Raw genomic sequence first — 27482 nt, 5'->3', positions numbered from 1 at the left:
CCACTATTTCGTTCTCTATATCTGTGAGTTTACTTCTTTTTTGATTTATTCACTAGTTTGTTTTATTTTTTAGACTCTGTATATCTTACAGTATTTGTCTTTCTCTGTCTGACATTTCACCTAGCATCATGTCTTCCAAGTCTATCCAAGTTGCTGCGAATGGCAAATTTTCATTCTTTTTAATGGCTGCATAGTATTCCATGGTATATGCCTGAGTTTGTGTTGTGTGTGTGTGTGTGTGTGTGTGTGTGTGTGTGTGTGTGTATTCATGTGTGCATGCTAAGTTGCTTGAATTGTGTCCAACTTTGTGCAACCCTATGGACTGTATCCTGCCAGGATCTTCTGTCCATGGGATTCTCCATGCAATAATACTGGAGTGGATTGCCATGCCCTCCTCCAGGGGATCTTCCCAACCGTGGGATTGAACCCATATCTCTTAAGCCTCCTGCATTGGCAGGTGGGTTCTTTACCACTAGCACCACCTGGGAAACCTATTTCATCTAACCAATTTCATCCATCTGTTGATGGACACTTGGGTTGCTTCCATATCTTGGCAATTGTAGATAATGTTGCTATGAGCATTGGGATATATGTATCTTTTCACGTTAGTGTGTTCATTTTTGGACAGTGTACACCCAGGAGTGGAATTGCTGGGTCATATGGTAGTTCTTTTCAGAAACCTCCATATTGCTTTCTGCAGTGGCTGCACCCATTTACATTCCCACCAAGAGTGTAAGAGGATTCCCTTTTTTCCACATCCTCACTAGTATTTGCTATTTGAGTTCTTTTTGATGATAGCCATTTTGATAGGTGTGGAGTGATATCTCAGGGTAGTTTTGGTTTGCATTTCCCTGATGATTAGCAATGTTGAGCATCTTTTCATGTGTCTGTTGGCCATCTGTATTTCCTCCTGGAGAAATGTCTATTCAGTTCTTCTGCCCATTTTTTATCTGTTTTTTTTTTTTTTGATGTTGGGTTGCATGAGCTGCTTATATATAATATTGAATACCATTGGAAAAGACCCTGATGCTGGGAAAGATTGAAGGCAGGAGGAGAAGGGGATGACAGAGGATGAGATGGTTGGATGGCATCACCAACTCTATGGACATGAATTGAGCAAGCTCCACGAGTTGGTGATGAACAGGGAAGTCTGGCATGCTGCAGTCCATGGGGTGGCAAAGAGTTGGACACGACTGAGCGACTGAATTGACCGACTGATTAGCCCCGTATTTGTCATCATTTGCAAAATCTGCTCTCACTCAGTAAGCTGTCTTTTCATTTTTTTTGAAAAAAGTGGAGACTCTTTTAAAAGAAGTATCCGTCCATTTATTTAGACTTTTTTTGGATGAATATATAAAACATTTATATGGTTCAAAGTCCAGAATAGACTTCCTATCTGCCTGGTTCCCTGTCCCAGTAATCACTGTTCTTAGTTTTTAAAGAAGTTTTCAGAGTTTCTTTTGGTAGATACAATCATATCTTGGAGATATTGTAAATTTGGTTCTAGACCACTGCAATAAAGTGAATATTGCAATAAAATGAGTCACACGTATTTTTAAAAAATTATTTATTTATTTGATTTTTGACTGCACTGGGTCTTTGTTGCTATGCTGGCTTTTCTCTACTTGCGGTGCGTGGGCTTCTCATTGCCATGGTTTCTCTTGTTGTGGACCACGGGCTCTAGGGTACGTGGGCTTCAGTAGTTTCGGCTCTTGGGCTCTAGAACACAGGCTCAGTAGTTGCGGTATACAGCCTTAGTTGCTCCTTAGCTTGTGGGATCTTCCCAGACCAGGGAGAGAACCCATGTCTCCTGCTTTGGCAGGCAGATTCTTTACCACTGAGCCACCAAGGAAGCCCGAGTCATAGGTATTTTTTTTTGTTTCCCAGTGCATATAAAAGTTATATTTACACTATAACATAGTCTATTAAGTGTGCAATATTATTGTGTCTAAAAAAACCCTCAAAGTACACGCCTTAATTAAAAAAACTCTGTTGCCAAAAAAAATGCCAACCATCACCTGATCCTTCAGTGAATCATAATTTTTTTTTTGCTGTTTTTGAAATATTTCAAAGACCAAAATGTGACACAGAGATGTGAAGCGAGCCAGTGCTGTTGGAAAAAATGGCACCAAGAGATTTGCTCGACGCAGGGGTGCCACAAACCTTCAATGTGTAAAAAACACCGCATCTGCGAAGTGCAATAAATGGAAGCCTGGTAAAACGAGGTGTGCCTGTTGGAACAAATGTGAATAGTTTCTTCAAACGAAAAAAGTCAGCACACAATGGGTACTAACGATTGGACTGGGGCCTGGCTGGAAGGAGCCAAGCCAGGGAGGGTTCCTGGGCAGGGCAGGCCTGTGAGCCAGGGGCCGGGTGGTGCGTGGGGCTGAGTGCACAGACACGGACAGCATCTCAGTGGTCCAGGGTGAGAAAGAAGGCGACTGGCCAGGAAGCCTCTGCAGGTTGTCAGTCGGGGTGTGACCTGATGGAACACAGATTTTAATAGGATCCCTCTTGCTACTCTGGGGGTGAAGGCAGGTGCAGGGAGACTGTTGGGAAGTGGAGAATTGGTGCCCAAGAGTCACGGTTCATTGAGTGTTGAGTGTACACATGTATTTTCCATCAATACCCCTGGGAGCAGGTGCTATTATTACCTTCCCTGTGCAGAGGAAAGAACTGCGGCCCAGAGAGATTAATTAGCCTGTGGAAGGTCACACAGGCGGTGAGGTGCCGAGGTGGGACAGAAACTCAGGACATCTGAGTGGGGAGCCTGAGCTTTTAAACCCTGCACTCAGTGGCTGGTTGTGGCACCAGTAGAAGGTCGAAGGCCACACAGCAGGGAAGGGGCGAAGGTGGGACCTGCCCTCACGTCTGCCAGGCTGTCCATCCATACAGCGTTGGACAGTGACGCCCTGCTGGACCCGTTGCCCAAGAGTCACCTGGGTAGTTGGTTAAATGCAGATTCCTGGGACTGGGCCCAGATGACAGAATCAGAATCTCTGGAGTGGGGCCTGGGAACCTACATTTTAAACCAGACATTCCCCTCCTTTTTCCTACCCCAGCCCTTGTGGGCATCCTGAAATCTGGGAACTCAGTTGCTCGCTCATCTCATGTATTTCCCTCTGGGGTCTAAGCCCAGCCCAGCCTTGCTGGGAGGATGGGAGGCAATGTCTGGACTGGTCCCTGCGGGTCAAGGTGGAGTTCTTGGCCTGGTATTGCCTCTATCCTGAAGCTGATCCTTGGTGGTGGGAGCTGCCAGCCCTCTCCGCCTTGGAGTGCAGTCCCTGTCCCCACGAATGATCCTTCTAGCCTCACCTCCCCCACCTCGAACCCTCAAGGGCAGGGACCGCCCCCGCCACCCTCGCTCAGTTTTGAACTCCACCCCAGCATAGATCCTGGAGCCTTGTAGGGCCAGGTCAAGCATCCTTGAAATGGACCACGGCTCCTGGGCCTGTGTGTACAGCCCGTCGCCACCTGCCTGGTGACTTTAACGTCCCCGACCTGCAGGCTGAGTTTCCTCTACAGGGAAAAGGCAAGCGACAGCAGCTGGTGCCGCACCCAGGTGTCAACACACCCGCCTTTTCCTGTTCTGTGCTGCTGCCCTCTGACACCCCTGCCCACTGGGCACACACCTGCCCCGTCTCTAGGGCTCAGGACTCAACTGAGGCCTCTGGGCTGAGCTCTGTCCTCTGGAGCTCCTGTTTCCCCCACCTGTATTGGGGGTCGCTTGATCTAGAGTGGGGGGCAGCAGGCTCACAGTCGGAGACAGGAGGACCGTGGGCTGTGGGCGTCCTGGCAGCGGCAGAGCTGGCCTGGACCCAGGTTTTGTGCTCTTGTCCCTCTGCTCTTTCCTGTTCTTACTGAGTTAATTTGGGGTGGGCACATATTTCCCCTCTCTAAACCGGGACCTGTCGCTGTACTGTATCTCTTTGCACTTCAGTCTCATCTGTTGAAACGAGGTCAGTGTGGTATCATCTGTCAGTGACATGGTATGGAGACGTTTTGGCGTAGGCCAGGCACCCGGTCAGTGCTCCTCCGGGTTGTTGCAGCTGTTATCTGGGTTGTCAGGGCCTTGGGTTCCTGGGGCCCCTGGAGAGAAGGCACATCAGATGCTCTGGAAGCCCCACACTCCAGGTTAAGTGGATTGATGTAGTCTTGAGTTCAGGAAGTGGCAAAACCTCACTGAAGCCCAGGCTCTCTTACCCAGAGCCTGTGTTCCTTACTAGGGTTCTAGAATCAGAAGGAACCTCCTTACCCCTCCCTCCATCCATCCATCCCTCCATTCATCCTTCCAGCCATCCCTTCATCTCTCCATCCATCTATCCATGCCTCTTTCCATCCATCCATCCCTCCAATCTATCCATCCATCCCTTCACCCACCCATCCATCCTTCCAGCCATCCCTCCATCTCTCTACCACTCCCTCCATCCATTCCTCCATCCATACCTCCATCCATCCATCCCTATTTACATTCATCCATCTCTCCTTCTAGGCTTCCCTCATAGCTCAGTTGGTAAATCATCTGCCTGCAATGCAGAAGACCTGGGTTCGATTCCTGGGTCAGGAAGATCCCCTGGAGAAGGGAATGGCTACCCACTGCAGTATTCTTGCTGGGAGAATCTGATGGACAGAGGAGCCTGACAGGCTACAGTCCATGGGATTGCAAGAGTCGGACACAACTTAGCGACTAAACCACCACCACCATCCCCGCTTCCACCTCTCCATCCATCTATATCCATCCATGCATCCATTCATCCATCCCTGCATCCCTCCCTCCATCCCCTCATCTCTGTCTGCATCCATCCATTCATTCATTTGGCAAATGCTTATTGAGTGCCCAATGTATGCCATTTCAGTGGCCTTCTCCCAGTGGCAACATATGGCCCTGAGCCAGCCACACTCTGCATGTGGTGAGGGGCTGATGAGATACTGTGTTGTCTGGGTCCCAGGCCAAGGCCGACCTTTTATTTCCTGTCTAGGTGGGTGGACTCTGAAGAGGTTCCAAAGACTGACCTCCCCTGGAGCCAGAGAGGATGTGGGGACCTCTGTTCATTCAGGATGGACTCTGAGTTTATCTGCTGGTTCTCTTGTGTGTTTATCTGGACACTCATCACTTCTTTGTTTGTGCACTTATAGTTAATTCTCAGCCCCAATATTTCCCTGGTATGCTGTGTGTGCCAGGTTGGGAAGCCACAAGTCACAGAGCATCCCTGGGCCTCATTCCTGGGAAGAAAGCAGGGAAGCCTCTAGATGGCAACTTTTCAGGTCAAGGGTTCTGAAGGGTGCGGGAACCCTAGTTGCTCCCTGCCTCCCATGGGGCAGGGCAGGCTTCACAAGAGGAGGTGATATTGGGCTCGAAATCCTTGTAGAAAAAACAAGGGACTGCTTGGTGCCCGCCTGAGTGATGAGAAGCCACCAGGGCCCAGGGACACTTTGGCAATAGTGAGTAGAGGAGCATCGGACTTTACTTCCATCACCAGTCACACCCACAACTGGGCGTTGTTTTTGCTTTGGCTCCATCTCTTCATTCTTTCTGGAGTTACTTCTCCACTCTTCTCCGGTCGCATACTGGGCACCTACCAACCTGAGGAGTTCATCTTTCAGCATCGTATCTTTTTGCCTTTTCATCCTGTTCATGGGGTTCTCAAGGCAAGAATACTGAAGTGGTTTGCCATTCCGTTCTCCAGTGGACCACGTTTTGTCAGAACTCTCCACCGTGACCCGTCCATCTTGGGTGGTGCTACATGGCATGGCTCATAGTTTCATTGAGTTAAACAAGGCTGTGGTCCATGTGATCAGTTTGGTTAGTTTTCTGTGATTATGGTTTTCAGTCTGTCTGCCCTCTGAGGGATAAGGATAAGAGGCTTATGGAAGCTTCTTGATGGAAGAGACTGACTGTGGGGGAAACTGGGTCTTGTTCTGATAGGCGGGGCCATGCTCAATAAATCTTTAATCCAATTTTCTGTTGATGGGCAGGGCTGTGTTCCCTCCCTGTTGTTTGATCTGAGACCAAACTGTGGTGGAGCTAATGAAGGTAATGATGACCTCCTTCCAAAGGCCCCGTGCATGCACTGCCACACTCAGTGCTCCTGACCCTGCAGCAGGCCACCGCCAACACACGCCTCCACCGGAGACTCCTGGACACTCATGGGCAAGTCTGGGTCAGTCTCTCGTGGGGTCACTGCTCCTTTCTCCTGGGTCCTGGTGTGCACACGGTTTGTTTGTGCCTCCAAGAGTCTGTTTCCCCAGGCCTGTGTAAGTTCCGGCAGCTCTGTGGTGGGGTTAATGGTGATCTCCTCCAAGAGGGCTTATGCCACACCCAGGTCTGCTGCACCCAGAGTTCCTGCCCCTGTGGCAGGCCACTGCTGACCCGTACCTCCTCAGGAGACACTCAAACACCCAAAGGCAGGTCTGGCTCAGTCTCTGTGGGGACTCCTGGTGCGCACAAGGTTTTGTTTGAGCCCTCTGAGCATCCTTGGCAGGTAAAGGGTTTGATTCATAATGCCGTTTCGTTCCTCCTACCATCTTGCTGGGGCTTCTCCTTTGCCCTTGGTCATGGGATATCATTTTTTGGTGAGATCCAACATTCTCTTGTTGATGATTATTCAGCACCGAGTTGTAATTTTGGAGTTCTCACAGGAGAAGATGAGCGCACGTCCTTCTACTCTGCTATCTTGTAAGATCTAACTCAGATGACCATTGTATCTACTACTGTGGGCAAGAATCCCTTAGAAGAAATGGAGTAGCCATCATAGTCAACAAAAGAGTCTAAAATGAAGTACTTGGATGCAATCTCAAAAATGATAAGATGATCTCTGTTCATTTCCAAGGCAAACTATTCAATATCACAGTAATCCAAATCTATGCCCTGACCAGTAATGCTGAAGAAGCTAAAGTTGAATGGTTCTATGAAGACCTACAAGACCTCCTAGAACTAACACCCAAAAAAGATGTCTTTTTCATCATAGGGGATTGGAATGCAAAAGTAGGAAGTCAAGAGATCCCTGGAGTAAAAACAAATTTGGCCTTGGAGTACAAAATGAAGCAGGGCAAAGGCTAGCAGAGTTTTGCCAAAAGAATGCACTGGTCATAGCAAACACCCTCTTCCAACAACACAAGAGAAGACTCTGCACATGGACATCACCAGATGGTCAATACCGAAATCAGATTGATTATATTCTTTGCAGCCAAAGATGGAGAAGCTCTATACAGTCAACAAAAACAAGACCGGGAGCTGACTGTGGCTCAGATCATGAACTTCTTATTGTAAAATTCAGACTTAAATTGAAGAAAGTAGGGAAAACCACTAGACCTTTCAGGTATGTCCTAAATCAAATCACTTACAGTTATACAGTGGAAGTGACAAATAGATTCAAGGAATTAGATCTGATAGACAGTGTCTGAAGAACTATAAACAGAGGTTTGTGACATTGTACAGGAGGCAGTGATCAAGACCATCCCAAGAAAAAGAAATGCAAGAAAGCAAAATGGTTGTATGAGGAGGCCTTACAAATAGCTGAGAAAAGAAGAGAAGCTAAAGGCAAAGGAGCAAAGGAAAGATATAACCATTTGAATGTAGGGTTCCAAAGAATAGCAAGGACAGATAAGAAAGCCTTCCTCAGTGATCAGTGTAAAGAAATAGAGGAAAACAACAGAATGGGAAAGACTAGAGATCTCTTCAAGAAAATCAGAGATACCAAGGGAACATTTCATGCAAAGATGGGCACAATAAAGGACAGAAATGGTATGGACCTAACAGAAGTAGAAGATATGAAGAAGAGGTGGCAAGAATACACAGGAGAACTATACAAAAAAGATCTTCATGACCCAGATAACCATGATGGTGTGATCACTGGACTAGAGCCAGACATCCTGGAATGCGAAGTCAAGTGGGTCTTAGGAAGTATCACTATGAACAAAGCTAGTGGAAGTGATGGAATTCCAGTTGAGCTATTTCAAATCCTAAAAGATGATGCTGTGAAAGTGCTGCACTCAATATGCCAGCAAATTTGGAAAACTCAGCAGTGACCACAGGACTGAAAAGGTCAGTTTTCATTCCAGTCCCAAAGAAGAGCAATGCCAAAGAATGCTGAAACTCCTGCACAGTTGCACTCATCTCACATGATAGCAAAATAATGCTCAAATTCTCCAAGCCATGCTCAATAATATGTGAAACATGAAGTTCCAGATGTCCAAGCTGGATTTAGAAAAGGCAGAGGAACCAGAGATCAGATTGGCAACATCTGTTGGATCATAGAAAAAGCAAGAAAGTTCCAGAAAAACATCTACTTCTGCTTTATTGACTGTGCCAAAGCCTTTGATTGTGTGGATCACAACAAACTGTGGAAAATTCTTCAAGAGATGGGAATACCAGACCACCTTACCTGCCTCCTGAGAAATCTGTTTGCAGATCCAGAAGCAACAGTTAGAACTGGACATGGAACAATAGACTGGTTCCAAATTGGGAAAGGAGTATGTCAAGGCTGTATATTGTCACCCTGCTTATTTAACTCATGTGCAGAGTATATCATGCAAAATGCCAGGCTGGATGAAGCACAAGCTGGAATCAAGATTGCCAGGAGAAATATCAATAACCTCAGATGTGGAGATGACACCGACCTTGTGGCAGAAAGTGAAGAAGAACTAAAGAACTTCTTGATGAAAATGAAAGAGGAGAGTGAAAAAGTTGGCCTAAAACTCAACATTCAGAAAACTAAGATCATGGCATCCGGTCCCATCACTTCATGGCAAATAGATGGGGAAACAATGGAAACAGTGACAGACTTTCTTTTCTTGGGCTGCAAAATCACTGCAGATGGTGATTGCAGCCATGAAATTAAAAGACACTTACTCCTTGGTAGAAAAGTTATGACCAACCTAGACAGCATATTAAAAAGCACAGACATTACTTTGCCAACAAAGGTCCATCTAGTCAAAGCTATGATTTTTCCAGTAGTCATGTGTGATGTGAGAGTTGGACTATAAAGAAAGCTGAGCACTGAAGAATTGATGCTTTTGAACTGTGGTGTTGGAGAAGACTCTTGAGAGTCCCTTGGACTGCAAGGAGATAAACCAGTCAATCCTAAAGGAAATCAGTCCTGAATATTCATTGGAAGAACTGATGCTAAAGCTGAAACTCCAATACTTTGGCCACCTGATATGAAGAACTGACTGATTGGAAAAGACCCTGATGCTGGGAAAGATTGAAGGCGGGAGGAGAAGGGGACGACAGAGGATGAGATGGTTGGGTGGCATCACTGAGTTGGTGGACAGGAGTTTGAGCAAACTCTGGGAGTTGGTGATGGACAGGGAAGCCTGATATGCTGCAGTCCACGGGGTCACAAACACTCGGACATAACTGAGTGACTGACTGTCTGACTGAGTTGAGGAGAGAAGGGCCCTGGAAGGGTCAGGGCCAGAAGGTTAACTGAGGCCAGACTAACTGGGTTCAGGGATTCCTGTAGGGGCCCAGGGGCCCAGGGCTGGCAACTGTGACAGACTGGACCGGAGACCTGGAAGTCCAGAGGAGTCTGCAGTGGCCAGGAGCTCATGGAGGCCTGCGGCCACCCGGCTCTGATTCTGTCCCCTGATGGGGGCCCCCTCTGCTGCCTGGGCCTCAGGGCTCACGTGTGGTCCAGGCAGGCCCCTCCATTGGTCCAGGGTACCAGTCCACCGTTCTCTTCCAAGGATCTCCGCTCTGGGGTGGGGCGGGACAGGGCAGGGAGGCCGCCTGCAGGAGAGGGCAGCCAGGAGCCGCTTGACGACAGCCACAGCCCCCCTCTTCTCTGGGTGCTCCCCGAAATCTTGAAATAAATCAGGCAGAATCAAAATCAGACTCTCTTCATCAGGAGAAATTACTCATTTCAAATATTTGCAGCCGCTTGAACTGAAATTTAGCGAGATGAGGACTTACTTAGATGAACAATCTGGGGCCTTTTCAAAGACAGTTTTTACTCAGCAGTTTTTCTGATTCCAGAGCCCTGTTCCCATCAGGAGCTACCCTCCTGCCTTCTCTCCCGGGCTCCCTCCTTGCACCCCCAATCCTGGCCTGTTTCTCCTCCTCTTCAGATCTTTTTTTCCCCCTTGATTTCATTTGCTAAGTCTGCAAATATTCTCTGAGCCTCCTCCTGCCTGGCTTCGAGCTTGGCCTGAGGACCCAAGGTGACAGGCTGGTCCAGCCCCCAACCCCAGGGAGCAGTTGGGTCTTCTTGGCTCACGACTGGCCCTACCCACAGGCAGGGTATCCACCCGTTATTTGTCCTGTGTGGCACTTCTTAATGTTTGGAGAACATTCTTTTCCACGCTTTTTAAAAAGAAAGCTTATATAACCACCTCTCTGGAGGCCTTTGGAGGCTGGGAGAAAATCTGGAGAATTCCGCCCCCTCCCCTGACCCCTTCCTCCTCCACATCAGCTCATGCCCTTCGGGATGGGTGGTGTTTGATGAAAGCCAGGCCTGAGCTCGACCACCCTCGGCAGTCAGAGCAGTGCAGGAAGTGGACAGCGTGCTGGGTGCACCCACCGGAGGAGGGGTGGGATGAGAAGGCAGGATGGAGACTGAGGCCGTTCTTGGAAAGAAGCTTCCGGGCTGGTCGTGGATGCTTAACATACCTCCTGGCTCCCAGGGTCCTGGGCTGTCGTGTCTGCTCTGCCGGCTGGTGGGGACGCGGGGTGGGCTGTGCTAGTCCCTGCTTCCTTGTTCAGATGAGAAGCGTGTGTGAAATAGGAGAGGGCTTCCCTGGGGTTCAGTGGTAAAGAATCCATCTGCCAAGGCAGGAGACACGGGTTCGATTCCTGGGTTGGGAAGATCCCCTAGAGGAGGAAATGGCAACCCTCTCCAGTGTTCTTGCCTGGGAAATCCCACGGACAGAGGAGCCTGGCGGGCTACTGTCCATGGGGGTGCAAAAGATTCGGACATAACTTAGCAACTAGACAACAATAAAAGCAAAAAGGGCTGTGCAGAGTGTGCTGAACACGTACAATCAGGAGTGTGTGTGAAAGAGGAGGGGGAGGGGAGGAGGGAAAGGGGGAGGGAGAAGGGTGAGGATGAGGAGGGAGATGAGCAAGGACAGAGGGAGAGTGGTTTTGGAAGGTGAGGGCGTGAACTGGGCTGGAAGGATAAACCCCACTTGTGAGAACACACGAGGCCTGAGTTGGTGCCTCTGGGGGATCCTGGGGTGTAAGGTGGATGCTCTATGAAAACATGGGCATCTGTGCCCCGAGGACCCCAGAGTCCTTGCCGCTGCACAATTTCACCCCCTTCAGTCCTTTCCTTTTTCCTCCTCTCGGCCACGAGGAGCGACTTTCAGTTCCTGCAACAGAGAGGGCTCATGTTGGCCTCAGGGCCTTTGGACACACTGTCTCCGCTCCTTGAATACTCTTTCTTGACCTGTTTCCTGGGTCTCAGCCTGGATGTGGTGGGGCCCCTGAGGAGCTTCTGTCGTTCGACCAGAAGCTGGTTAAGCTGGGCTGAAGACAGAAGCCTGGGAGTGTGTAGACGGGGCTGGAGCCAGACCTGGAGGGGACCTGGAGGTCGGTGGGGGGATGGGATGGAGGAATGAGGAGAAGGCCTAAGAAGACCAGAGCCCTAAGGAGCAGACAGTTAGGGGACCCTCAGAGGAGGAGCGGTTATAAAGGAGCAGCAGAATGTGGAAGCCAAAGTTGTTTTTTTGCCTCTTGGCTGCACCACACAGGGATCAAACCCACACCCCCCGCAGTGAAAGCACAGAGCCCTAACCACTGGGCCGCCAGGGGAGTCCCGGCAAAGCTTTTACAGGTCATGAAATCCCTCTGTCACATGCTTACAGAGAGTAAGGGCATAGAGTGTTGCCCCTAGCATCCAGAGACCCCCTTCCCCTCTGCACTGCCCCCCACCACCGTGTGTCCCTTACTGTTCACACCCCCTTTGTCTCCCCTAGAGGTAACCCCCATCCTAACTTTTGGAGGAATCCCTCCCCTGCCTTCCTCTAGAGTTTCACATGTCTCTGCCCCAGGATTTAGGCTGGCCCGCCTGTGATGAGGAAGTAGGCTCTGTGCGCTTCCTCATCGTGCAATGAGCCCAACCCATGCCACCCCCACCCCCCGCCCCGGGAGACGGAGGGGACACAACGTAGAAGTGAGGTATTGCATTTCCTGATGATGGCTCACTGGTTAAATTCCAGGAACCGATTTTATGGTGCTGACGGAGGGAGCCCTGGTTGCTTCCTGGGGGGTCCACCACGTAGGTGCCTGGTGCTCCCCGGAGCACAGGGGGCAGAGCCGGGAGAGGGTCAGGCCAGACGCCTGCTCTCACGGAGTTCACGGCCCTCCTCCCTCCTCTGTCCCACGAATCTGCCCTGAGTTCCTGCTCTATGTCTGGCATGATGCTGGGGTGCTGGGGGTCAGCAGGGAGGCGGACAGATGGGCACCAGTGCCCCCCACCCCCAGCAATGGGGGAGACCGACCTTGACCACATCATTCCCCAAGTAAGTAAACGAGACTGATGAGCCGCAGGTCAGGGGCTCAGATGTCAGTCACTTATGGACCCAGCTTGCTTTCAAAGGATTAGATTTGCTTGTGAAGCATGTGTGTGCTCAGTCGCATTTGCCACTCCACGGACTGTAGCCCGCCAGGCTCCTCCATCCATGGGATTCTCCAGGCAAGAATACTGGAGTGGGTTGCTATTTCCTTCTCTAGGGGATCTTCCTAACCCAGGGATTGAACCCGCGTCTCCTGCACTGGCAGGCGGATTCTTTACCACTGAACCACCTGGGAAGCTCCTGCACCGTGCCTTGTAAACGCCCCAACTATTGCTGCTTTAATCTCTTCTTTTAGGGTCAGATCCCTGCGTTGGACCCCAAGTCACACCCCAGGTTGGCCTCTTGCTCAGTCTGAAGGCAGGGAGGCCCATGGCCTTTGTAGCTGGTCCAGGATTCTGGGAAGTGGGCGTCTCTCCCTCCCGTGGCCGGGAGGACAAAGGGCAGGACGACTCTGCCCAGCGATGCCCTTGGGAACTCTCTGAAGTCAGCGGTTCAACTGCGACTCAACTTGAAATGCCATATGAATTTTTGGGTCCCTTTGATCTGAAACCAGGGGTTTCCCACCCAGGCAGAGGAGGATGTAGCGGCTTAAAACAAAAAGAAATGCCTTTTTAGGCAAAAGTCTGTGATGGGGATGAGGTTCGTGGTGGGAATCCAGGGCGGCCACAGCGGGAGGGTCGCCAGGCCTCTGCTGGGCTCGGTCACTGTGACATGGATGGAGGGATCGCTCTGTTGCCCTTCCCGTCGGGGGGCCACTGCAACATAAAAGGGCCTTTTCTGACCCTTTTTACTCTCTGATGAGGGCAGGGTGCCAGGATGGGGGTGGGTGGCATGGGGTTTTCTTTTCTTGTCTCCTCATTGTCTTCAAAAAAGAAAAATTGACACCACTCCACCCTGCCCCCAACACGATTTTCATGGCTGTTCACCCTCTGGGCCCTACTGCTCCTTCCTGCGGGGGCTGGCATAGAGCAGGAGTCTCTCTGCTAGGTCTCTGTCATGCTGCATGCCGCAGGCTGGACATTGGCCTAAGGCACAGGGGAGCCACGGATGGATCTTTAGGGAGGGTATGGTATACGGGCATAAAGGGATTAGAGTTGCCACATAAAATACAGGATGCCCAGTTAAATTTAAATTTCTGGTAAATAGTCATTTTTCAGGGTGGGTATGTCCTCAATATTGCATGGGACAGACTTGAGTTAAGATTTTATATGCTGTTTATCTGAAATCTCAGATGTAACAAAGCATCCTATATTTTTATTTGCTAAATCTGGCAATCCCAAATGGAACAAATATTTCTCCAGGCCCAGGGTGTGAGCTGCAGCCGGCCAAGAAGGGGAGGGGGAGGAGGCCCCAGCCCACCATGGGATTCCAGAATCTCCTGGGAGTTGCTTCACCCCTGTCCTTGACTTCAGGAACTTTTTCCTGAAACTGAGGGCAGACGGGAAGGGCCACAGAGGTGTGGGCATTGCTGGGTGCAAGGTTGGGGGGCAGGGTGGAGGCATACAGCAGTTTTCACAGCTTGTTAAACTGTGGTTCCCAGACTGCCTTGGCGGTCCAGCGGTTAAGACTCTGTGCTTCCGATGCAGGGGGCATGGGTTCGACCCCCGGTCAGGCACATTTACACGTGGTTCCCACAGAGATGCCAGCACTGCTTGTCACTAGTGACAGGATGGGAACATGCAGTGAGCCCTTGTCCTCATCCACCCTCTGGGGCCCCACGTCTCTGTCGAGGGTGCAGAGGCTCCAGGGGCCCTGAGCGGCCCCATCACCCAACTCCAAGTGGCAGGATGGGGACTGGAGCCCACCGGGGTCTGTCTGACTCCAGGACTTGCCTCTCAATTCCAAGACTCATTGCCCTTCCCAGCCTTGGGGTCCCCTCTCTGACCCCTGACCCCTTGCTGGCCTGGCCAAGCCTCTGCTTGCTTTTCACGGCTTGCCTGCCTTGGACCTGGGGCTCTGTCTCCTGCATCCTGCCCTCCAGGTGGGGTCTCCTTGAGAGCAGTGCCTTTTGTTCCCAAATGTCAGAAAGGAGGTCTCCCTTGATCCCACTGCTCCACAGCCCCTCAGACCCAATGACTCCAATGGCCAGACAGAGGGCTCTCACCAGAACTGTACCATGCTGGCACCGGGCCTCCACGCCCAGCCTCTAGAACTGTGAGACATCCATGCCTGCTGTCGAAGCCCCCCCGGGCTATGGAGTTTCGTCCAGCAGCCCAAGCTAAGACAGGAGGGCAGTGGTCGGGCACAGCCGGCAGGGCTTGAAGATAGCACACAGCTCCCTGTGTTTAAGGAACCACAGGTCATGGTGAGCTGAAGGGCAGTTGGGAACGTGGAGGAGGTGAAGGAGAGTGGGCTCTAGCTGGGAGGCTGGGGGCCTTCAGTAACATTCAGACTTGCTGCTATGTAGCAAAGGGTAGGAACACCCTTTGTTCTGATTTTAGATGATATAATGAAAACATTCTGTGCCTAAATGGGAATTTACTTTCTTTCCTGAGATGGTTTCTAGAGGTAAACGCTGCTCATTGTTGTGAGCTCCCTGTTGGGTAGGACCGTATATCCTACCTTATATCCTTAGAAATGCCTTTAGCCACAGGTGTTAGACAAACTCCCAGATCAATGAAAGTTTACCTGAAAAGAAGACCAGGGAAGGCGCTTACAAGGCTTATTCCACCTTAGGGTCAGGGTCAGGGCCCTGGGTTGCTTCTCTGTGACTCTCTTGGTGCATCTTTCATGGTGACACGATGACTGCTCAGCTCTAGGGACTGTCCTCGTGCTGACGAGATGGCTGCCACAGCTCCAGCATCCCTGTCTTCACCAGACCACACCCCCAAGTGGGAAGAGTGAGGGTGTGTGTGACGGAAGGTACAGAGAGGGTAGGGAGGCAGTGCTCTCCTCCTGTACTTCCCCTCTTTCATTAGGGAGGGAGAGATTTCCCCCTGAGGCCCCTGCAGCCTTTGCTTCATATGCCATAGTCCCATGGCCTCTTCTGTCTGCAAGGGAGGCTGGGAAAGTAAGCACATGACTTTTACAGCCCCTGTGATGGGAGGCAATTGGGGGACTCGCTGGCAGGAGAGTTCACCTTCGATGTCTGTTAGTTTCCCTTTTTCCAGGATGCGACTATTCACACTTTAGTGTGTGTGTTAGTCACTCAGTGGTGTCTGACTCTTTGTGACCCTATGTACCGTAGTCCATGAAATTCTCCAGGCAAGAATACTGGAGTGGGTTGCCATTCCCTTCTCCAGAGGAGCTTCCTGACCCAAGGATTGAACCCAGGTCTCCTGCACTGCAGGCGGATTCTTCACCATCTGAACCACCAGGGAAGCCCTTTCGGGTCAACCCTAAATATTGCCTTTTCTGTGGAGCCAAATTTCCTTGGCAGCTAGTTAAGTCTTCCTCTGCCCCTCACCTCTAGGACACCTAGAATCTTGACACAGGAGTCCCTTCCTTTCAACATATGATGTTCCTGAAGAAAACTCTTGGCAGGTGAATGTGTGAATATGATACACACTTGAGTGTTATAACAGGGTTTCTGTTCCTCTAAAGCAGCAGTTCCCTGGTGGCTCAGACAGTAAAGCGTCTGCCTACGATGCAGGTAGACCCAGGTTCGATCCTTGGCTTGGGAAGATCCTCTGGAGAAGGAAATGGCCACCCACTCCAGTACTCTTGCCTGGAAAATCCCATGGACGGAGGGGCGTGGTAGTGTACAGTCCATGGGGTCCCAAGGAGTTGGACACGACTGAGCGGCTTCAGTTTCAGTTTCAAAGCAGCTAAAGACAACTGTGTCTTTTTATTCACAGTGGTCAAGGTGCCACAGGTTCAGCAGTTTGTGTGTATATCTGGAGCACGGCCAAAGGACGATCAGCGTCCATGGTTCCTGGTGTGGCTCTGGATGTCTGCCCTTGGTCATGTTACGCCAACCAAGCTCACCCTTCCTCCCTTTCCGCTCATGGTTCTGCTCGTGCATTTTCCAACTCATTTTTATAAAATAAGAGCAAATGCAACAAAATGTTTTGACAGTTCTCACTAATAACCGTTGCAGTCAGAAATGGGAGGAGGACCCACACACAGGGAACAGCTGTCTGTGGGCCTCGTGTGGCAGGAAGCGCTTTGCTGACTCTACTTCTTAGCTCCCCACTCCAACCCAGCGAGGCCGAGACCACCCGGTCCCTGTTCCACCAGCCAAGAGACTGAGACTCTGAGAGGTTGAGCCGGAGTGCCCGAGGCCCCCAGGTCCGGGGCCCTCGTGAAGGATCCTCATTGTCGCTTGTGTCAAGGATGGTCACGCCAAGCGACCCATCTGGGTCTCCTGCCCCGGCTCCTTTGCTCTGTCTCTGTCCAACGGGCTGAGACTTGAAGTGACGGGGGTCCCCTCCGGGCTGAACACTGACTTCCCTGTTGTGTCTTCCCCTGTCTCGGTGACCAAGAAAGCCCCCTGGGGAGCTACCAGCTGGGGAGCTCCTCCCGGCCTGGAGCCCTGAGTGACTTTGTGGAGCAGAGCTCTGGCTGGGAGGTGTTAGCGAAAAAAACAACTTCTGTTGTGCGGAGGCACCGAGATTGAGGTTTGGGGGTTGTTTGTTCCGGCTGAGCCCGACTCTCCCACCTCCGAGGCCCCCACCCTCCATGTGTGAGAGGGTGGCAGGACACTGCATCCCAGCTTTGCGCCATGAGCACCCCCGGGAGGGCTCGAGCGTTGCTTCCCGGAACTGTCTAAGCGAGGCCCGGCCACACAGCTGCACAGAAGACCCAGTCCTCTCAGATGTGGCCTCGTCTCTATGCCAGGACAGCGGGGCCCTCAGCTCTGGGCTGGCACAGGGCAGCCTGCCTTCTCTGCTGGGCCCTTCTGAGCCTGGCAGAGCCATGCGGAGCACAGCTGGGGTCCTTCCTGTGTGCGCCCCTCCGGAGCTAGGCGCTTCCACGAAAGCCCCAGCTGCGGCTGGCAGGGTGGAGAGGCGTCCGTGCCACGCTCGCCCAGGTGCTTCTTCCAGTGCCGGGAGCCAGGCATCACCCCCTCCGCCAGCGAAGGGCCGGCTGGCAGGAGACAGTCTGTGGGGAGCCCGTGGCTCTGGGCCCAGCCAGCCTCACCCCTGCCCGCCCCCTCCTCCCACCCTCGCTCCCCGCCAACTGTGCCCACTGCCTGGTGCCGTCTTCTGTCTTGGAACCCTGGCTCAAGCCGTCCCCTTTGCCTGGAATGCCTTTCCTGCCTTATCTGCCTGTAAGCACTTCCTTCCTGCCCCTACTCATCCCTCCTTTTTTCTCCCATCGCACCCCATTCACCCCTACGGCTCTGACATGACGCTGGTCACTAGGCTTTGCAGCCCAGGGTCAGCTTCTCCGTCTGCCCTAGGAGACTGTGGCCCTCGAGGGCAGGGAGTGTGCTACTCCTGGGTGTCCTCTCAACCCCGCGTGGTGTGGATGAATGCGTGCTGCCACGCCCTGGGGAGCTACACTGGTTATTGAGCATCTGCCACGCGCTGGGCCTGTCATAGTGCAGTGCTGGGATCCGCGTGGGCCACCATCAGCTCAGGTGATCATCACGCGTGCTTAGAAGAACTGTGCTACTTCCTGTCCCTGTCTGAGCCCAGCAAAGGCCTGGGTGCAGATGGTTTGCTGGGAAGGGCTCCCAGGGGATTGCGTGAAGGGCAGGAGAGGGAGACGGAGAAGCAGAGGCCCTTGCAATGGGGGGTGGTCTGCGTGCCAGAAACCCCACCCAAAGCAGCTGCTGGACCCTGAATCTCCCCCAAGCTTTCGTGCTACTCATGTGGCCCCCACCTCACTGCAAACCCTACCCACTCCTTCATCCTGTCCCTGCTTGCCCCGCAAGGAGCCAGCAAACAGGCTGCTTCCAGCTATGTACCCGCAAAGAAGTGTCTGACCAGAACCAAGTTTGGGGGGGGGGTGGTGGCTCCAGCTATTTCCCCTGCAGAAATAGGTTTTCTTTTTTTCTGAATATTGGCAGGGTCCAGGGCTTGACAACGGGGCCCACGTTCCTGCATTGCCAGTCTTTTCCCTGCCCAGGTAGTGAAATTTTAAACAGGCACATTCCTGCTGCCCAATTTTCATTAATTGGATCTAAAAGGGTTTCTATTTTCTCCCCAAACGTTGATTGATCCAGCCGAGGTAAACAGCTCCGCCAGAACTGAGTGGGGAGTGAGGCTGCTGAAGGAGACGGGATAACTGATGTTACTTGACATTTACTCAGAGAGAGGAAGGGAGGGAGGTGAGTCACACGCAGAGTCTCAGCCCACAGGTTTTGTAGAAACGAGCTGCTGCGAGGCAGGCAGGAGCAGGAGGGCTCCGAGAAGCTTCAGTTCCCCCAAATTTACTGGCTTTGGGGAGCCCTGGGGTTTCTCTGCCGTGGGAGGAGAGGTCTCCGTGTCCTTAGATGGCTGTGCATTTAGCTCCAGAGGTGGGACCTCTGGGGACACCAGCAAGACTGAGCTGTTGACTTTCAGTTTGTGATGAGGAGAGATGAGAATATATGCCTTTCCCTGCAGACATCCTCTCTGGGTGAGGTGGGGAGGGTTCAGTGGGGTAGCAGGGAGACAGGCAGGAAGGGCTGGGTGTATGGAAACATGTACACTAGCATGTGTGAAGTAGATAGCCAGTGGGAATTTTCTTTGTGACTCAGGGAACTCAAACGGAGGCTCTGTGACAACCTAGAGGGATGATATGGGGTGGGAAGAGGGAAGAAGCCTCAAGAAGGGGGGACATATGTACACCTATGACTGAGGGCTGGTTCATGTTGATGTATGGCAGAAACCAGCACAATATTGTAGTTATCCTTCAGTCTAAGCTAAATAAATTTAAGAAAAGAGAAAAAACTCTGCCAAGGAATCATTGCTTCTGATTGCCTCAGTTTTCCGACTTCGTGTTGCACGTGCTGGAGTTTGCAGGAGGCGTTACTTATGGTTCAGAAGTCACCACTGAAGGAGAAGATAACAGGTGAGTAGGTCTGGCTCTCTGCACCAGGATGGAGAAGGGAAACCAGGCCAAGCGCTGCTCTCACTGTGGCCTCCAACCACGGTCACCCACTATGTGTAGAGCAGTCGTTGCTTTACTTGAGGGTAAACTGAAGGGCTGGCTGAGCACATGTATTGAGCCAGCCTCTGCTGGTTGCAGGGTCTCTGCCTGCCCAGCCTCCCTGTCCAGGCTTGCTCTCTGTCATAGTCTCCTGTCAATCTTGCTGCCTCCTGGAGCTGTGATTGCTCTGCAGACCTGCCACCGTGTAGATCTCCACGCTCCCACCTCCTGCCCTTTAGAGCTGACTATGTTTCCTCTTGGGCTTCTCCAGTGGCTCAGCAGTAAAGAGTCTGCCTGCAATGCGGGAGCCGCAGGAGATGTGTGTTCGATCCGTGGGTTGGGAAGATCCCCTGGAGAAGGAAATGGCAACCCACTCCAGTATTCTTGCCTGGAGAATTCCATGGACAGAGGAGCCTGGCAGGCTACAGTCCATGGGGTCGCAAAGAGTCAAAAACGACTGAAGCGACTTAGCATGCACACACTCACATATTTCCTCTTCCTCTGGATGTCTGTCCTATCTCCTTCTGCCTGGAAGATTTTCCTTCCTTTGGGTACCAATGGCCTTGATTTTCTTGACTACCACATCCCAAACTAAGCCCTGCTGCTGCTGCTACTAAGTCACTTCAGTCGTGTCTGACTCTGTGCAACCCCATAGACGGGCAGCCCACCAGTCTCCCCCATCCCTGAGATTCTCCAGGCAAGAACACTGGAGTGGGTTGCCATTTCCTTCTCCAATGCGTGAAAGTGAAGTCTCTCAGTCGTGTCCGACTCTTAGCGACCCCATGGACTGCAGCCTACCAGGCTCCTCCATTCATGGGATTTTCCAGGCAAGAGTACTGGAGTGGGGTGCCATTGCCTTCTCCAAACCCCCTCCCAAACCTGGTCCTTCTCTTCAATCCCATCCCCGTGGGACCCCTCCAGCCCAGCAACCCCTTGAGTCAGACCTGGCTTTCATGCTCACCTCCTCCTTCCCCATGAACAGTCAGACATCAAGTCATTACCAGATCAGTCACTTACCGAGTCATCCTGGCTCTGCATCCTCAGCTTCTCTCAGACCCATCCACTCATCTCCCTCCCCACTGCTGCTGAACTGGTCCAGGGGCCATCATCTCAGCCCCTGGCTGGTTTCTCAGCCTCTGCTCTGGCCCTTGTACTCTTCTCCACTCGGCAGTCCCGAGTGTCCTTCCATTGCCTCTAACCCCCCAGGCTGGGAAGTATCTCCCATGGCTTCTGGCTTCCATTGTTGCTGTGGATGAGTTGGCTGTCAGTCTAACTAGGGAGCCATTGAAAGTGAATCTGATTTTTTTTAATTTAAATCTCTGACTGCTGTTAGGTATCTTATCTCCTTACCTTTGTCTTTCTGCAGGTTCGCCATGCTGGACTGAGGTGTGGATTTTTTTTTTTAATTAATTAATTTGTCTGCACTAGGTCTTGGTTGTGGCATGTGAACTCTTAGCTGTGGCATGTGGGATCTAGTTCCCTGACTGGAGATTGAACCCAGGCCCTCTGCATTGGGAGTGCAGAGTCCTAACCACTGGACCACTAGGGAAGTCCTGAGGTGTGAATTTTTAAAATTTGTCTTTCCTGGGACTCTTTGGGTGTCTTGATGCTGCTAATTATTTCTGGAAAATTATCAGCCTTTATCTCTTAAACATTGCCTCTACCCAACTCTCTTCTTCTATTTTTCTTTTAAACTCCATCTTTTCAATCTTCTCTGTCTCTTACTCTCTCCTTTCCCCTATCTTTGGGTCTCTTTGCAACACATTCAGGATTCTTTCTGTTTATTTATCTTCCTTTGACCCAATTCTCGCTTTGTCTTCATTTAACCTGCTCTTACACCCATTCACTGACTGTTTTTTACCTTTTGCTATTTTGAAATATATCATACATGCATAAAACACATAAATTATAAACATACAGCTTTGTGGAAGAGTATGGGACCATCACTAAAAGGTCAAGAAGTAAAGCCTCAGATCTTTTAGATTTCAGTTATTGTAATGTTCATTTTTAGAACTTCTATTTGGTGAGTTTGCTATGTCACTTACAGTTTTATGTTCTCTGTTGATGTTTCTTGTGTTTTTATTTTCAAAAACATAGTAAACATAATTGTTTTATGCTAACTCCCAATATCTGAAAACTTTACAGGTATGTTTTATTGTTCTTTTTTTTTTCTTGTGATGTCTTACTTCTTTGTGTGCCAGTTTTCTTTGTACATTGGTCATAGTATTTGAAAACTTGAGTGCAAGGAAATCCAAGGCATGGAATGAAGTTACCTTCTTCCAGAGAGGATTTTGGCTGCTTCTACCATGCACTTGTAATCCCTGTCTGGACCAAGCTTCACCCAAGGTTGAGGTTCCCTGGAAGACCTGAGTCATTCAAACCCAGCCATAGTCCCTTAGAAGTGCTGGTCTGGTTCTGGTCACTCTCACCCTGAGGATGTAGCCCTTGGGGTCCCAGCTAATTGTTGGGAGGATATCTGGTTAGACTGTAGGTTCTGGGCTTTTGTTCCTATCCACCTAGTTCTTAAGGAGTACGTCAAGACTGTATATTGTCACTGTGCTTATTTAGCTTATATGCAGAGTACATCGTGAGAAACGCTGGGCTGGATGAAGCACAAGCTGGAATCAAGATTGCCAGGAGAAATATCAATAACCTCAGATATGCAGATGACACCACCCTTATTGCAGAAAGTGAGGAAGAACTAAAGAGCCTCTTGATGAAAGTGAAAGAGGAGATTGAAAAAGTTGGCTTAAAGCTCAACATTCAGAAAACTAAGATCATGGCATCTGGTCCCATCACTTCATGGCAAATAGATGGAGAAACAGTGGCAGACTTTATTTTTGGGGGCTCCAAAATCACTGCAGATGGTGATTGCAGCCATGAAATTAAAAGACACTTACTCTTTGGAAGGAAAGTTATGACCAACCTAGACAGCATATTAAAAAGCAGGGACATTACTTTGCCAACAAAGGTTTATCTAGTCAAGGCTATGATTTTTCCAGTAGTCATGTGTGATGATATGAGAGTTGGACTATAGAGAAAGCTGAGCACTGAAGAATTGATGCTTTTGAACTGTGGTGTTGGAGAAGACTCTTGAGAGTCTCTTGGGCTGCAAGGAGATCCAACCAGTCTGTCCAGAAGGAAATCAGTCCTGAATATTCATTGGAAGGACTGATGTTGAAGCTGAAACTCCAACACTTTGGCTACCTGATGCGAAGAGGTGACTCATTTGAAAAGACCCTGATGCTGGGAAAGATTGAAGGCGGGAGGAGAAGGGGACAACAGAGGATGAGACAGTTGGATGCCATCACTGACTCAATGGGCATGAGTTTGAGTAAACTCTGGGAGTTAGTGAGGGACAGGGAGGCCTGGCATGCTGCAATCCATGGGGTTGCAAAGAGCCGGACATGACTGAGCAACTGAACTGAACTGAACTGAACCTAGTTCTTCATAACTGACAAAGGGAAGACTCCTCTGGGCTTGGAAAAGCTCTTTAGGCAAGAATGGTCTCCATGTACATTCTCTTCTCTGGGTTCCTACTTGACCTTCAGGTATGGTTTGAAAATTTTTTACTCTCTTATAAACTTTTAATTCTTTTGCAAATATAGATCTCTATCTCTGGGCTTCTCTGTTGGCTCAGTGGTAAAGAATCCACCTGCAATGCAGGAGACATGGGTTTGATCCCTGGGTGGGTAAGATCCCTTGAAGAGGGTATGGTGACCCACTCCAGTATTCTTGCCTAGAGAATCCCATGGACTGAGGAGCCTGGTGGGCAACAGTCCTCAGAGTTGCAAAGAGTAAGACATGACTGAGGCAACTGAGCACACACACACGCATGCATCTCTGTCTCTGTATGAATACAGATACTTCAGCTTTTTAAGTTATCTTCAGTTAGAAGCCTGGTCAAAATGACCCAGTCCCCACTGAGCAGAAGTCTGAGTTCTTTTTCTAAACAGGAAATCTGGCCACATCTCTCCTCTATTTAGAAGTCTTGACAGGCTCCCACTGCTCTCCAATAAAGACTAAAGTCTTCACTGCTCTCCCAAGGTCCAGGCAGATCTGGCTTTGGCCATCCTCCTCTGTAAACTCACCTCTCACGCCTCCTCTTTGGTGTTCTCTGCTTCAGTCACATGGAGCTGTTCTGGTCCCTGAAAGTCACACACCTCTGAATGTAGGCAGGTGCTGTTTGGGTCCTTCAGCCTGTGGATCAAGTCTGTTTGCCCTCTAAGTATCAGGCTAGGTATCACCTCTTCCAGGAAGCTTTCCTTGACTTCACCACTCCAACCTCTTGCTATGTTAGGTGTCTCCTCTGGGCTCCCATTGTACCCTGTGCCCCATGATAATACTGACTGTAATTACATGCTTCTCTGTCTATCACTAGGGGCTTAATTAATAATCTGGAATGAATGAATGGATATATAGATGGATAAATGGCTGAATGACATCTCACTTTTTCCCTGACATTGTCAATCATTCTGGCTTTTTGGGGACCCATCCCATACCCCACAACTGAACTGGTATTGCCTGCTAGAAGGTATCCCTTCTTTGTTCTCCCTCTACATTACCTGCTTGATCCTTTGCCCAGAGTGACTTCAGGTTCCTTCTAACATACACTTTCCTTGAAGTTCATACCCTCTCCCTGGCCCTTAAGTCAAGAAGTGGGACTATAAATCCCAGAAATAGGAGAATATATCAGAGGGGACAGTTTTAATTCAAACTATGGGAAACCCTATTTCTTATAAAGTTCCTTCCTGTGCACACAAATTCCAAGGCCTGCCTCGAGAAGAAAGCCAAGCAGGGAGGCGTCCAGTTCAGCGATGACGTCCAAAGACTCTGGGTCTCTGACTTGGGATAGAATCCCTGGCGGTGGGACTTTCCGCCATCTGTATCATTCATCGCAGAGCACTGATGCAGGGCCGGGCTGATGCGGCATTCTCACTAGATTCTAGCTACTGTCCTTCCGTGACCTTGTCCCACCCTCCCTGTCCCTCGGTGTCCCTCTGCCTTTCCAGAACGACCTTTCCCTTTCTTTGACTAGTCACATTTGCTGAGTCCTGTGAGGCCAGGCTCTGTTCCTCAGGAAGCTCATGCTGACTGCCCTGGTCCATGCAGGTCTTCGCTGGCATCATCCTCCCTGATGTGAGGAGCAGCTACGTGGGGTGGGGGCCTCACTGTTCATTTGAAGCATTGATTGAGCACCTCCTGTGTGCAGGGCCTTGTGCTGGGGGCACGGTGATGAGTGAGACCTGCAAGGTCCTGTTCTCTTGTTTTTTCCTTGCTTCTTACAGAAGATGTTTGCTTGGTCTTTTGCTGGTTCCCATCTCCTCTGACCCCTAGCCGTGACTTGGAGGAGGCTATTGGGACTTGGTGGGCAATGTCAGGTGGAGACATGTGTTCTCCTCCTGGGATTTTCAGGAGTGATGGTAACATTCCCAGACCCTGGTATAAGCTTGAAGATACATAAAATGCTTCCCATTCATTCCTCTGTGGGTCTCAGTGACAGAGGGCAGGGTGGGCTGATCATTTTAGAGATGAGGAGACCCAAGGCCAGAGAAGGACAGTGACTCCTGAAGCTCACACAGCACGTTATTTCACTCGACTCAGCCTTCACAGCCTGAGAGGCCTGCTCGACAGAGGCCCTGTGTGGACCTGCCCGCTTCCTCCTGGGATCACGTCCTCAGAGGCTGCTGAGCAGGGGCTAGGGTTTCTGAGGGCTGGAGACATGGTCTCCCCAGCAACTACTCGGGACCTGGCATTCTGGGTGGGAGGGGGATCACTTCCTGTGCAGGGGGAGTCCTGGAAGAGTCCACAGCCAGGAAGCCAGTGTCAGTGAGGAGGCTACGAGGCTGGGAGGCTGGGGGCGAGGAAGAGGCTGGAGGGATGGAGACAAAAGAAGGCATTTGAGACACCTCTAGAAGTTGGGCAGACTCGGCAACAGGTTGGACATGAGGCCGTGGGGCAGGGGATACTCAGAGCTTCGAGAGGATGGCTGACAGGACGATGGGGTTGTTTGTGGAATGAGGGGCCCTTGGAGGAGGAACCTCTCAGACAAGGGTGCAACAAGGCATCTGGTTTTTAAATTTTTTTCTGTTTTTGGGCCTTGCCATGTGGCATGCAGGATCTTAGTTCCCCGATCAGGGATTGAACCCCTGACCCCTGAAGTGGAAGGATGCAACCTTAACCACTGAACCGCCAAGGAAGTCCCAGGAACCTGGTTTTGATCAAGACATGTGTGGGGCATTCTTGTAGACACCCAGTGTCCATGAAGGTGGCTGGGATTGAGGGGTGAGTGATGACCAGTTGAATCCCCTCCCCAGTCCCAACCTCTGGCAGCCTCAGCCCTCGGGGCTGGTTCCTTGGGGTCTTGGGAACATGCAGACCTCATTTCCTGCTCAACAGCCTCCCTGGAAGGCAGACACCCAGGGACTTGGCTGAACCTTGGAATTAATTTCAGTTTGAAGTGTCGCCTGGCGTCTGATCACGTGGGACTCCCATAATAAGATTACTTAATCACATACTTACTCCGTGATGAGGGAGGTGCGGCCCTGGGCTTGCGGGAGGACTCCGAGGCCCACGTTTGGTCCCTCCGGCCTGCTCCTCCTGGCAGTGCACTTCGAATGAAGTTCCTGCCTCAGATTGTCCTCTGTCTCGGGGATTCAGACACTCATGACGAAAGGATAGATGCCGGTGATGCAGCCGTAGATGCAGGTGACCCCACCTCCCAGCAGCAATGGCTGCAAAGCATAGGCTTGCTGTCCCAACGGTGCGGTGCTTGGAGTAAGAGGGCCTGGGGGCTTGTCCTCCCTGGCATCTAACGTAGCACATTTTCCCTCACTCACTGTCGTCTTCCCGCTAGGACATGAGCCCCATGAGGACCTGCATGTGTGTCTGTGGTTCGTCAGTGCCTAGAACGTGTCTGGCATGTGGCGGGATCTGTTGGGGTTGGATGAGTGAATGACTTCCCATTGGTCTTAAATCCAGGCCGGGGCCTTCCTGCCTCTTTCTGGGTCTAAACTGAGGGTCGTGAACGGTTGCTGGCTGCCCACCTTCCCATAAAACAGAGCTAACGGCCGTAAAGCTTTCCGGGCAGGACTGCTGGGGGGATGAACTGTGACCATCCATTTAAGACCCTTGGTATTGACCTGGACACAGCAAGTGCTCAATAGTGTCTGCCACGAGTACTACTAGGGGGTTTATTTCTCACTCCCTAATTTTGGGAGACTTTGGGCTGGCCATGTGGCCACCAAGCCTCAGTTCCCCTTCAGCAAGAGGAGCACGTGATGGGGCCCCCGCTAGGCGCTAGAGGATCCCAAAGGCCCACAGATGCCCTTGTTAGTAAGAGCTTGGGGGCGATGAAGAAGCCTGTTTCCCCTGCACCTTGTAAAGTGCTTTAAACTAGATGAAATGCTCCCTCACATTCTCATATCTGACCTCAGTTATGGAGGACAGGATGGGGTGGATCATTTCCCCGACACAAGCCCAGAGAGGCACAGTGACTGCCTAAGGTCACACAGCTCTTTGGTGGAGGATGTGATATTTCCTCCCACCTCCCCCGCCATGGGGGAAGCAGGAGGAAGGAGAGGATGAGGACAGGGCTGCCTGCCTCTCCAGCTGGCCCAGCATCCTTGCCGGGGGTGGACATGGCCCAAAGCTCCGGAAAGGAAGGAGACGAGACTGGAGTGGTTTGAATGTCGCCTCCTCAGACAGTCCCTTCCCCGATCAGCATACTTAAAGTAGGTCTCGCGTGTTGCTTTCCCAAAGTCTTGTCACCCACGGTGTTTACTGCATTCTGCCGCCCGCTTTCCTCCCTTCCTTGTTTTCTTCTCTTGTTCAGGGTCTGCCTCTCCTACTGGGGACCATCTTTGAAGGAAGCAGGGAGGGGACTTAGGGAATCTGTGCCATCATTGTGCACCCGCCCCCTTGCACAAGTCAAGCACTTAGCAGCT

General features: G+C 51.0%; 1 non-coding gene across 1 annotated transcript; it reads right to left on the bottom strand.

Moving 5' to 3' along the window:
- Window positions 1–21012: 21012 nt before the first annotated feature.
- TRNAG-CCC (transfer RNA glycine (anticodon CCC)) lies at window positions 21013–21085 on the bottom strand. Its single transcript has one exon. It is a non-coding gene; the product is annotated as a tRNA-Gly (tRNA).
- Between the last annotated feature and the right edge of the window lie 6397 nt (window positions 21086–27482).

The sequence above is a fragment of the Dama dama genome, chromosome 11, assembly GCF_033118175.1.
Source record: "Dama dama isolate Ldn47 chromosome 11, ASM3311817v1, whole genome shotgun sequence".
Classification (NCBI taxonomy): domain Eukaryota; kingdom Metazoa; phylum Chordata; class Mammalia; order Artiodactyla; family Cervidae; genus Dama; species Dama dama.
The sequence above is the reverse complement of the archived record's forward strand: the minus strand, read 5'-3'. Positions and strand labels throughout refer to the sequence as shown.